Source organism: Ruditapes philippinarum, unplaced genomic scaffold (genome assembly GCF_026571515.1).
Source record: "Ruditapes philippinarum isolate M1 unplaced genomic scaffold, ASM2657151v2 ctg139_1_1_1_1, whole genome shotgun sequence".
Lineage (NCBI taxonomy): Eukaryota > Metazoa > Mollusca > Bivalvia > Venerida > Veneridae > Ruditapes > Ruditapes philippinarum.
Genome location: NW_026858874.1, coordinates 337,297 through 349,880, shown reverse-complemented (window position 1 = coordinate 349,880; position 12,584 = coordinate 337,297).

Below are 12,584 nucleotides of genomic sequence, written 5' to 3'. Positions count from 1 at the left end.
AATAATATATTAATAATAAAATAATAATAATAATAATAATAATAATAATAATGATGATAAAAAAATAAATAAATGGGCCCTAAAACAACAAATATTATAAATAAAATTGAAAGTCATACATAATTGATTGATAAACCTAAAAGGAAGGAGGGACTGTTCAGAATAATTGTCAGGCGGAAGAACATAGTAAAGATTTATAGAAACCTTCTATTTGAAAGACCCTGCTCCAGCATTAAGACACTTGAGCTATGTCATTCAAGGACTCCAAAGCTCGAACTATTAACTTTAGAGTTTCTTTTTAAATTTTAATTTAGTTAAAACAAGAACATTAAAGTAAACATAACCAAACCACTATTGAGATACAATATTTAAATGGGAGACAACCAATCTATGACGAAAGTGTTGTCAGTGTAAACGTAATCTCCCTTATACCACAGATATATAAACATAAAATAGCTAGCAATACATTTTAACCTACTTAATATTATCTTCGTCATATAGAACACGTTCTATGTAATAAATATAAAAACGTATCACTGCTCTGTTTATGTGTTCCATGAAAATGTTAGCATTTTGCAGGCTAAAAGATAGTTCTAATTAAGGCAGACTTTGAATCATATATCCAGATATGATGACTGTATACAAATATTCATGTCTAATACATATAAATATATCAGTATTACTACTTCGAAAGAAAGTTTATAGAAATCATGGACATGGAAAAATTGACGAGGCACTGTTCTAGAAATGCAAGTTGTGGAGGAATTCAGCAGGTTAAGGTTGAAATCGTCATTCCATATAATCACTACCAATGAAACACGATTTCTTGTTTTGTTTTGGGGGTAAGAGATGTTTTTTTTTTTCAAAGTACGACCAGAACAAAGATTTTTATACGCATATAAAAGGGACTCCGCTGAGGGTTTTTTTTTTTTTTTGACAGGGCTTTGAATAATTTTTCAAGGTTAATGTTCCATTTGATGTAGGTCAAGACGCTAAATTTTAGATAATTCGCTCACTCCATTTATAATTTCTAATTGTGAAAATAACCGATTTTTTATATTTCTGATTTATTTCTTATTTATCTTTTTGCAAATGTCTCCATTTGTTAAGTGCCCCAGTTGATCTTTGTAAGAAATTCAATTTTCATGTTTTTAGGCTATTGGACCTCAGTGGATTTCATTTCAGAATTGAAAATGATTGAATATCGTTAATTTTTTAGAATGAATTAGATTAACACAGAACCGCTTGTTTCGATAAATGACAATTAATGGGGATAAAAACAAACAACAAAGCATGCTAGGTGTAAAGTACCATTGCACGTGGCTTCGGTTTAAGTCTCGTCCGAAAAGGTTGATTAGTAATATTAATTGGAGTATCGGAACAACGACCAAGAAGTATTTACGAAAATAAATACCTTGGAAAAAGAAAACAATTAGAGGACACTTTACATATCAAATGTGATAGAAAATGACACATCATTAATCATCGTGCGACAAAGCTGTTTTTTTCTTGGACGTGTAATCCATTAGATCGATCTCTGATTTGGAAAAGACAGAATAGCAATGTGACACATGCCTATTTTGATTGGTGTGTGTGTGTATATATATATGCACCCTATTAGAGTATCTAAAATTAGATTGAAACTTTATTAAATATGTACAAAATATAATGTATTCTAATACAAAGTAAAGGTATTCGGAAGAAAGAGACATATGGATGATTAGAGGTTAGCTGTATGATGACTTCCATAACCTGCTGAAGTTCTTAAATTGACATTGCCAGCCGCCAAATATTGTAGCTATAATCGCCATTAGTTGTAGCAGGATAAGGGGAAACATTTGAATCATTCGTATCATTTCTCATGTCATATATCACGTGGGATGGACAACCTGATAATGTTAGTTTAAATGGATGCTTGGTTTTTTATATAAAATATACTACAACCTTCAGTTCGGCCATGTATAAAGTTAGGTGAAGACAAATTTTCATATGTTATTTGAGCCATTATATGAAAACAAGCACTAAAAAGGAACTGAAAGAAGAAAAAAAATATCGGACTTTCCTTAAGCAAACGCTTTTTGGAGAGATTTTAAGTTAAATGGAGAAAAATGTATTGCATGCAGAAATAGTTCCATATGTTTATTTCTAGATCCAACTTAAACACTGAAGCTATAATTTCATAAGAATAACTTATGAAGTTGAACATTCATAGAAGATTAACGTTGTTTACATTTTTACACTATAATTTATGACTGTAATTATTTCCGATGCAAATGGATGTACATTTTGGCAGATAATAAAAGCCACAGGTTTTATCAAAGGTTATTTTATGATAAAGAAATTTCACAGAATATTTCAATATGAGTTTGAAATGTTGTCTACCTTTGTCAACATTTTCCCGCACTTCCCATCCTATTTTATGGTCATTCCTTAGGATTATTTCTGACAAAATTATATTTATCTTTTTGATCTCTTTACAAGCTTAAGCGTTATACTTGTTTTGCCGTCAATACGTTGTCATATTTTGAAGACACATATTCAACCGGTAGATTTCACACGACAGTCAGTCAATCACTGATGTATTGTTTAATCACGTATATCACAGATTGCCATTATTATTTAGAAGTATTAAACCATATACCGGTAATTGGTTTGGATGAATAAAATGTATAAAGATGGCGAATGACACGAAATATCCCGTATGCGTGAGAAGATAAAGATTTGCTATTATTTTGTAGTGTTTAAAGTTATATATCTTCTGCAAAATTATTATTTTATTATTGAAAAAGATTACTCCAACATAATGTATTGTAATAAGGCGCAGCCTCTAGAACATGTTATGTAACATAAATCTTTACCAATCCATATAATAAGATTATAAAGTATTTTATCTAAATAAATTGATTAGTATGTTTAAGAATTATATGTCTTTCATCATCAATTGTTCAGAAACCTGTTTGAATCGATGATTGTAAAAATGTTGTTTGTTGTCACAAATTAACCGAAAATATTTAGAAACATGCGAGCATTAGTAATGCAATATTTCTAGTTGACAATTTTTTTCTTTTGAGATAGAGTTTGAGTTCTTTTATCATATTTGATTCGTTCAACCTCATACTCGAAATGCAGTTTTTGAAGTAATAAGCACGGCGTTTAAGTGGTTTTACATAATAAAGGAAAGTTGTCCTTTTCATTTATGTCACAGATGAAATTACTTGAAAAGGTTTGCTGCTTAGCGTCCATACTTAAAGATTTTCAAAAGCGTATTCTTCAATATTAATCGCATTCCGAAGAAGCATTGCACCATAAAACACTATGATCTCAATTATTACAAGACATTCAGTTACGTTCCAATTTGCATTAGATCCCCCTTAATTGCTTAATAATCCATTAAAGAGACATGCGTTTAAATGAGCAGAATAAAATTTTATATAATATTAACTGTTCAAGAAAAAATTACATGTTCACAATCCCTTTGGCACGTTCAATGCTTTTCCCACTTCATAATCGAATTGACTATTTGTGTTACCATATTTCTAGCCCTCTATCCCGTTCCTTTTGGATTAATAAACGGTTATTTATGAAAACTATGATATGTTGCAAATCATTTGTGGATAGTAAATGTAATAAGCAAGATTAAATAACTTTATCACTACGGCTGATAGCAAACTTCCTCCACCGAACACATTTTCAGGTTTAACAACATTGTCACGAATCTGGAGTATTGTTGCTATTTGAAAAAAGGCATTTGGGACGGGAAAGCATTTTAATATAAGATATATTTCATTTTGAAAAAAAAAAATCTTTAGCTATTGTGGAAATTATTGTTACATCAACGCATTTAATCTATATAGAGCATAACTAATGACGAAGCGTTTTGGTTAATGTTTTCTTTCATTTGATAGCACGACTAATTAGGATTCTGATTTCGTGAATTATACATTTACGGCAATTCATAATGGAATATATATTGTGTTTAGGACTGACAATGTGTACCATTTCAGTAAAACAAATGTGCTGAACATTTTGTGAAAACGAGTTGCTTTTCAAAAGAAATCTCTTGATATGAACTGCTGCCGAGTGTTTAACGCATCGGCAACTTCCGTCGGCTTCATTTAAATCAAATCTGCAATTCATTTGCATGGGCACATTATTGAAATATTAAAATTAATTTAAAATATAAACTATGCAGAAAATCTTAGATGTTAACCGTTGTGTACAGAGCTTTCATGATCACACTTGATGGCGTATATTTTCAAAATACCGTTCTCAGTATTACAAATAAAAGCGGAAATTAAAATTGATTTTGTTACATACTTTTGTGCTCGAATAACATGGTATGATAAATTTAGAAATCCTGTTAATTATACATTGAATCATGCCTTATTACATTTCAAAGGATAATTATTACAAACCTTGTTTCCTTCATAAATGGAATAACATCAATAGAAAATGTTTCTTGTGGTCGTATCCTGGTAGATTAATTTGTTTTGTTGTTCTGATGATCAGTTTGTTGTTTTCTATAATAAACCAGATTGGAATCAGGCGTAACTAACGGACTTTCGCTTTGGGAGTTGAGGGTGCATAGCTTAATTTTCAAAATGATATTAAAGCTGTATTTGCTCATTTTATCATCAAGTTATAGGAACACTTACGTAAGTGTGTTAGATGTCATTATAACACATCTTCATATTTTTGAATGCATTTTAATTGTTGCTTAAATCATTAAAGACTTCAACTTCGGCAATCTTTTTAATATAGCCGTTTTAGGCGTTATAAGAGATTCCGTGTTTCTCTATTTCATTAATAAAACATATAATGGATAATATCAGACTTTGAGACAATTAAAGGATGAAAAATACTGAGAAGGAAGGTACATAGAGATGTTCTAAATAATACACAAAAATGTATTACCCCCATTATAATTTCTGCATTACAAAAACAGAACACATTTACTAGTTGAGTATATGTATATGCATTTGCAAACAGTTTGTCTGTATTGTTTGGCTTTTTTAGTCTAAACAGTATGAACAGCTTATTTGTGGAGGAAGACATCAGGTGCCCGTCCGTGCAATACGAGAGAGCGAGCACATGCGTAGAACCACCGACCTTCCGTAAGCTTTACGGAGAGATTCATCACATGAAATAATCCAAATCCCTTGGCGAGGGGCAAGTGAATTGAAGTCGACGGTCAGAAAAGTCCCACTAATTGCAAAGGTTGACGAAGTACCAGAAAAACACAATTATAGATGCTTTGACTAATGAATCATTGGATACAAAAAAGTGATCTCTAAATCAAAGTGATTAAACTTACACCATCATAAGCGAAGTCAAATTTGTCGTAACATAGTCAACAAGGACACGACGTCTTTATGTTAATTGATTAATTATTTTGATTAGTAAGTTGATACGTTTAATCATTATGTGCTACAACTATTTTTAAGATACCTACATGTAACATCTATATCAAGAGTTGTTATAAATGTCTATGCATGTATTGTATATGTTGTTTATGTTGTAACTGAATGAAGTAGATTTCGACATTTGAATTGTCTATCTATGCATCATATTATGTTAACTGCACTCGATTGATATTCAATTTTCATATATAAGTTGGCCGACATTAAAGTTTAATATTTACTTTTAATACTTGAAATGTTGTAGCAATACTGATGTTTTATTATGAGCACATTACAACAAATCATCAAACAACTTTAAATATCAATCTATAATTAGTATGTGCAGGTGTATGAAATAACTGAATATTGTGGGTAAGAAATATACTGTTTAAATTCGTAAATACACAACGCTTAGTACGTAACTTCATCCACTAAGTAACAAGCTTCTGTTTGGTGCCGTGCTGCCTGATCATAGTTTGTTCTATGTACGATATATTTATTTATTTTCAAAAATAAGCCAACAAAAACGTAATTTCTATCTGAAGTTAAACATTATTTGATTAAAATGGAAGAAGCGTGCGTTGTTATCAGACCTTTATTTGAAGATCTTAAAAATCAATTAGGTTATGTGTCTCTAGTACGTACGACACAGGGTGTCACCCAATGTTTTCATAAATTTGATGGCAATCCTAAAATATTTCGAGAATGATCGAAATGTATAGATAAATACGCCGCATTAGGGTTTTTAGAGAAATAAGAACAAAATAATACCATACCAAGCTGCCCAGGGATCAGTAAGTGGATTTTATTGAGCGATACAATAAGGCGCATGCCGATTGTACTTGGGATGAACTTCGTAAGGATTAGCTGTAAGATTTGCCAAGGTGCCCGACTCAAGACTTGTTCTTTCAATGTTAAAGTCGGTAGTATGCCGAAAGAATTTTAGGTTTAGCCGGGAAAGCATATACAGGGGTTAGCTAGTGAAGACATAGAGAGGTCTTTGATCGACACTTTTGTAAATATGTTAAACAATGATCAATAAAAAACGAAAATTTTCAATTTTAATTGCTACCAGTGAAAATGATTCAAGACAAAAGGTGTTAATGACAGGACATCATTTTATAAATAATATTGAACATGAACCCATGGAAATAGATAATTCAAGAGGTTTAAGAAGTTTTAAGTGCAATTTGAAGAGACATCAGGCAAAACAATGTCGAAAGGTTAATTCCGTGGAAAATCGCAGGAAGATATTGTTTTGTTTTGGTTGTGGAGAAGGACATATTCCTAGAAATTGTAGTCAGAAAATTCGTATAAGCAAGGAATGGGACATGAAAGACCATTTTATAGATACAGGTTAGTAATAGAAATGAACATCAACATACATGTGATTTTAATCAATCAGGAAATGGAAACACACTTTGCATGTAAAAGTCGTTTGAAAGAGTGCAGAAAATAACATATCTTAGATAGTAATATTTTGTACGATTCAATATCGTGAGCCTGAGCGGTAGTATCTATGGCCACGAAATTATAAATTTGTGTTTGAAGGGTTATAGCGTGTACATAATATATTTGCATATCATGGACATTGTTATGGAACTATTGTGCTGTTGAGTAAGTTTACATATTTTTTCTTCTATCAATGTATTGATGTCTTTATCTTCATAGACAATTTCACTCAGTTTAACATGAATTAAACAAACAGTCATACAAACATTTTTCAACGCTGTGCTTCATCGTATACATATATTCTTATTATGTTGCAGAACAAATAAATACTATTGCATTTTAAATAAAAAGGAGGCAATATCGTTAAAGATGCATGACAAAAAATTAATGTCCACATATTACCAAGAGCAACGTGTATATCCATGGTACTTAGTCAAAAACATTTATACTAGACGCTGAAAGGTCCCAGGTCTTCACTTCCTGAACATTTCCACATCAGATGCCAAAAAAGCAGGAAGGACAACAAATACATGAAAAGAAACACAACATTAACTGCAACGACGACGGCGACAACAAGAAGTTACATTCAAGACAGAAGAATTACTACCTACAGACAATGTTTAACGACAATGTACTTCTGCAATTATAGTCATGATTAATTCATCTGGAACAAAATAAACTAATGTGTGTTTTAATGTTTTGTTTAATAATATTGACAAGTGTTTTCAACGATAGTAAAATAAACTTTGACATTTAAAAAAAGTGTTTCATTATATATAGGACTTCGTCAACAAATATGTCAAGTGATTAAAATTATTTCATTCATAACAGGAGGTTTTCATTGCAGGATTTAACGCCCACCAGTAAAGTGATGTCTGTGTTTTAAATGTAGAGATTTGAATTGTGTAAGTTCAGAGTCCGCGGAGTAATTTTGTTTTGAATATAAATGTTTATAGAAATTTTGATAAATTAAATGTTATTATTTTAATGTCTCCCGATGACAATGACTATATCGTTTAGAACTAGATAATTATCTTCAATAGATTGAAAGTATTAATAGTTAATAAATAAATAAATAAATAGTCAATTACTTAGTATGGGTAGAGTGTTACATAGTAAAATATGTCACGACGCTTTTATGTTAATTAATTAATTATTTTAATCAGTTGATTTATACCTTTAATCATTACGTGCTACAATTCTTTTTTTATAACATTTGTAGATACATACATGTAACATCTATATAAAGATTTGTTATACATGTCTATGTATATGATGTATATGTTGTTTATCAAGTAGTTTTCGACATTTGAATTGTGTATCAAAGCATCATATGATGTGAATTACACTTTATTAATATTTAATTTTCATGTATAAGTTGGCCGACATTATAGTTGATTTGATATTTACATTGAATACTTGAAATGTTTAGTAATTCTGATGTTTTATTATGAACAAATCATCAAAAAACTATAAATTTCAATCTATAATTAGTATCATAATAGACGTGTGGTACAAAAATGCAGGCATATGAAATAACCGAATAGTGTGGGTTTTCTGGTTGACATTAGAATTATCTATATATACATGTACTTATGACAGAACGGTCATTAGCGAAGAGGAGGCTGAGAAGTCTAGAATGAGATTAAGAAATGGACTGTTTAAATTACTGAATAAATTGCTCGTAAAAAACAACACCTAGTACTTTACTTCATCCACTACGTAACAGTATGTAACAAACTTCATGATGATTTATACTAAGATTTCACTAATTTACTATAAAAAATAAAATAATTTCTCACTTGATGCTTAAATCATTACAGTTCGGCGCGGTATGAAAAGTAATCTGTCAATGTGCCAGTAAACCCAAACTAACATTTTCCGAATATGGAATTGTTCAACTCGATTATGTCCGAATATTAATTCGTTCTATTACTTACGAAGTAAGCAATTTTTAGTTGTGTATGTATAAACTTGTATTACTGCTATGAAAAATAAGCTCGGATGACAACACAACGTAACATGTTATGTTTGTATTTTAATGATCTGTAAATGGCCATGATCCGATTTTCACCATCTTTGGTAAACTAATGGATGTTGTCGTTATAAGCCAATTAGAGGAACATTAACATGGGAATATAAATAGTCATAGACATAAATTATTGTTAGGAAATTATATGACCTTTGCATAGATAACTGAATAATGATGAATAGTGACTTTTTATGTTTTTATATGAAAGTGACAATTGGATCTTGTCTGAAAGCTTTAAAATGATCCGAAGAAGGTATATGATAAGCTTTTGAATGCTTAGATGAACGACTCATTAATTTAAGATTTTGTAACACTTATTCTCAGTTAATCAGGACATTCAAAAATTCTAAATCTAAAAAAAAACACTTTCTTGAATACTAAACTTTTATAACACTACAAATTTGATAACATCCCAGCATCATGAATTTAGAATTATGAGCAGTTCACGTTTTAGTTTCTTACCTATGAAAGGTGACTTCAATTAAGGTAGAACAAGTAATTTTCGAAACATATAAGTCTAATAGCTTATATCTTATAAATAAACTGCAAAACAATGTACGACATGTATGTTTATACAGGTATAAAATATCTAGATGGTAAGACTAAAATATCTTACATGCAGATGCAAATAGAATCATACATTATTAAGCTTAAATCCTGGAAATAGTAGTTGTTATGTTTTAAGAATTTATTTCTCTAAGGATCTCACTTGTTTTTCGGTAAGAGATGTTTTTAAATTAGGTTCAGAGCAAACGTTTAATAAGTATAATTACTGAACATTTTGCAATTGTTCATATCGACAATTGAACCGGGGCTCGGTTTACAGTCTTATCTAGAGCACTTGATTAGTGCTTCTAATTGGACTGTCTGAACAATGACCAGTAAATATTTACTAAAATAATTACCTTGGAAAAAGAAAACAATTAGAGGACACTTTACATATCGAATGTGATAGAAAATAACACGTCATTAATCATCGCGCGACAAAGCTGTTTTTCTCTTGGACGTGCAATCCGTCAGATCGATATCTGATTTGGGAAATACAGAATAGCAAAGTGACACCCGCCTAGTATGACTGGTGTGTATATATGTACTCTATTAGCGTATCTAAATTAGATAGAAACTATACTTCATGTTAAATTAAATGTATAGGAAAAAAATAAGTATTCAAATCCAAAGTACAAATGTAGAGCGGAAAGAGATATATGGGTGATTTGATGCCCCCACATACGATTAGTTGTATTAACCCGTAATCTTGGATTTCTGAAATTGACTTTTCCACCTTCCATTTTTTAATTTTGAGGATTTTAATATGACTATAAATGCTTTAAATTACTATCGGCTGCAGCAAGGTAAGTCAAAAGAACACTAATCAAACAGTCATAGATTTGTATATTTTACAAACAGGAGGATGACAATTAAAATCAGTCCTTGATGTATTCTAAGGTGACATTATGCCCATCTAAGTGAAATTAGCAAATTCCTGAAATAGAGAGAAATAAAGAATCCTTAAAAAACGTACAAAACGACAAAAGTGAAAATTTTGTAGGCTCGGTTTGATCGAGCCTGTTCATGGACGGTGATGGAAAGTGCAATTAACCGTCCACGACCCCTAGCAGCACTTGCTTTAGCAGAATTCAACATGATGAAATTTTGAGTTTAGAAACATTCGAAGATGTGTTCATACTGCGGATATCCGGGACACAAGCACTGGAAAGAAAGGAATTGAAGGAAGAAAAATTATTCGGCATTCCAATAAAATACCTTTGACAGGGATTTTGAGTTAAATGGAGCGAAATGTATTGTATAGAAGTTCTTTCTGCACAAATAATTTCTGATGTTTTCTTTTAGATCGCGGAAGAACACTGAAGCTACAGATATGAAATTTTCTTCTCATAAAACATAACTTTTAAGGTTGAACATTCATAGTAAATTAACGTTGTTTATATCTTAGGACATGACAGTAGTTGTTTCCGATGCAAATGAATGAAAATAAAAGTTACAGGTTTTACACTATCAAAGGTTACATGATGATGAAGAACTCTCACAGAATATTTCAATATGAGCATAACACGTTGACTACATTTGCCAACATTTTCCCGCATTTCCCATCCTAATTCATTGTCATTCTTTAGGATTATTTTTGGCAATATATGATCTCTTTACAAGCTTAATTGTGTACTTGTACTGCTGTCAATAAATTATCATATTTTTACAACACATATGCAACCGCTAGACTGCATGACAGTCAGTCAATCACTGATTTATTATTTAATCTAAGTAATAGGTAGACGTATATCATATATTGCCATTTTAACATTGAAAAAAGAATACATGGTCTTCCAAAATAATGTATTATGTTCACGTACGACCTCTACAAAAAATATTATAACATACATTTTCACCAATCCATATAATGAGATTATAAAGTATTATATCTGAATAAATTGATAAGCCTCTTTAATCAGTAATTGTTAAGATTCCTGTTCAAATCAATGATTGAAAAAATGTTGTTTGGTGTCACAAATTAACCGAAAATATTTAAAAACATAAGTGTATCTGTAACGCTATATTTATAGTTAACAAAATAGTTCTTTTGGGAAAGAGTTTGAGTTCTTATACTATTTTATGATTTGATCAACATCATACTCAAAATGCAATTTTTGAAGTCATTAAGCACGGCGTTTAATTGGTTTTACATAATTAAGAAAGTCGTCCTTTTCTTTTATGTCACAGATGAAAGGTGTTGAAAGTATTTCTGCTTCATTTCCATACTTAGGTTTTTTAAAATCGTTTTCTTTAATATTAATCGCATTCCGAAGAAGCATTGCACCATTAAACACTATGATCTCAATTATAAAAAAAACTTTCAGTAACGATCCAATTTGCATTAGACCCCCTTAATTGCTTAATAATCCAATAAAGAGACATGCGTTTATGTGAGCAGAATAAAACCTTATAATACGTATATCAAATATTAAAGAAAGAATAAAAAACTTGCACAATTCCTTGGCTGTTCCCACTTCATAGCCGAATCAACTATTTGTATCACCATATTTTCTACCCCTCTACCCTGTTACGTTTGGATTAATAAACGGTTATTTCTGAAGGCTACGATATGTTGAAAATCATTTAAAAATAGTAAGTGTACTAGGCAAAATTAAATCACTTGATATCTACAGTTGATAGCATACTTCCTTCATCAAACACATATTACGGTTGCAACAACATTGTTTTGTTGCTATTAGAAAATTGCATTTGAGACGGGAAAACATTATATTATATGTATACATCATTTTGAAACATCATTTTTAAGCTTCTATGGAAATTATTGTTACATAAACGCATTCAACCTTAACATAGAGCTTAACTGATTCATAAGCGTTTTGGTTAATGTTTTCTTTCATTTTCTTATCACGCGTAGTTAGAGTTCGGATATAATGAATTATACATTTACGGCACATCCTTTGTTTACATTCATAATTTAATATATCTAATAATGTTACAAGAGCCTAACGATGTGTTTTTTTTCAGTAATAAAAAACATTATGCAGAACTTTTTGTGTAAACGGGTTGATATTGTTTTTCAAAAGAAATCTCTTGATATGCAATGCATCAGTGTTTTACGCATCAGCAACTTCAGTTGGTTACATTTAAATCAAGTCGGTAACTTAAGTGCATAGGTACATTATTAAAATATT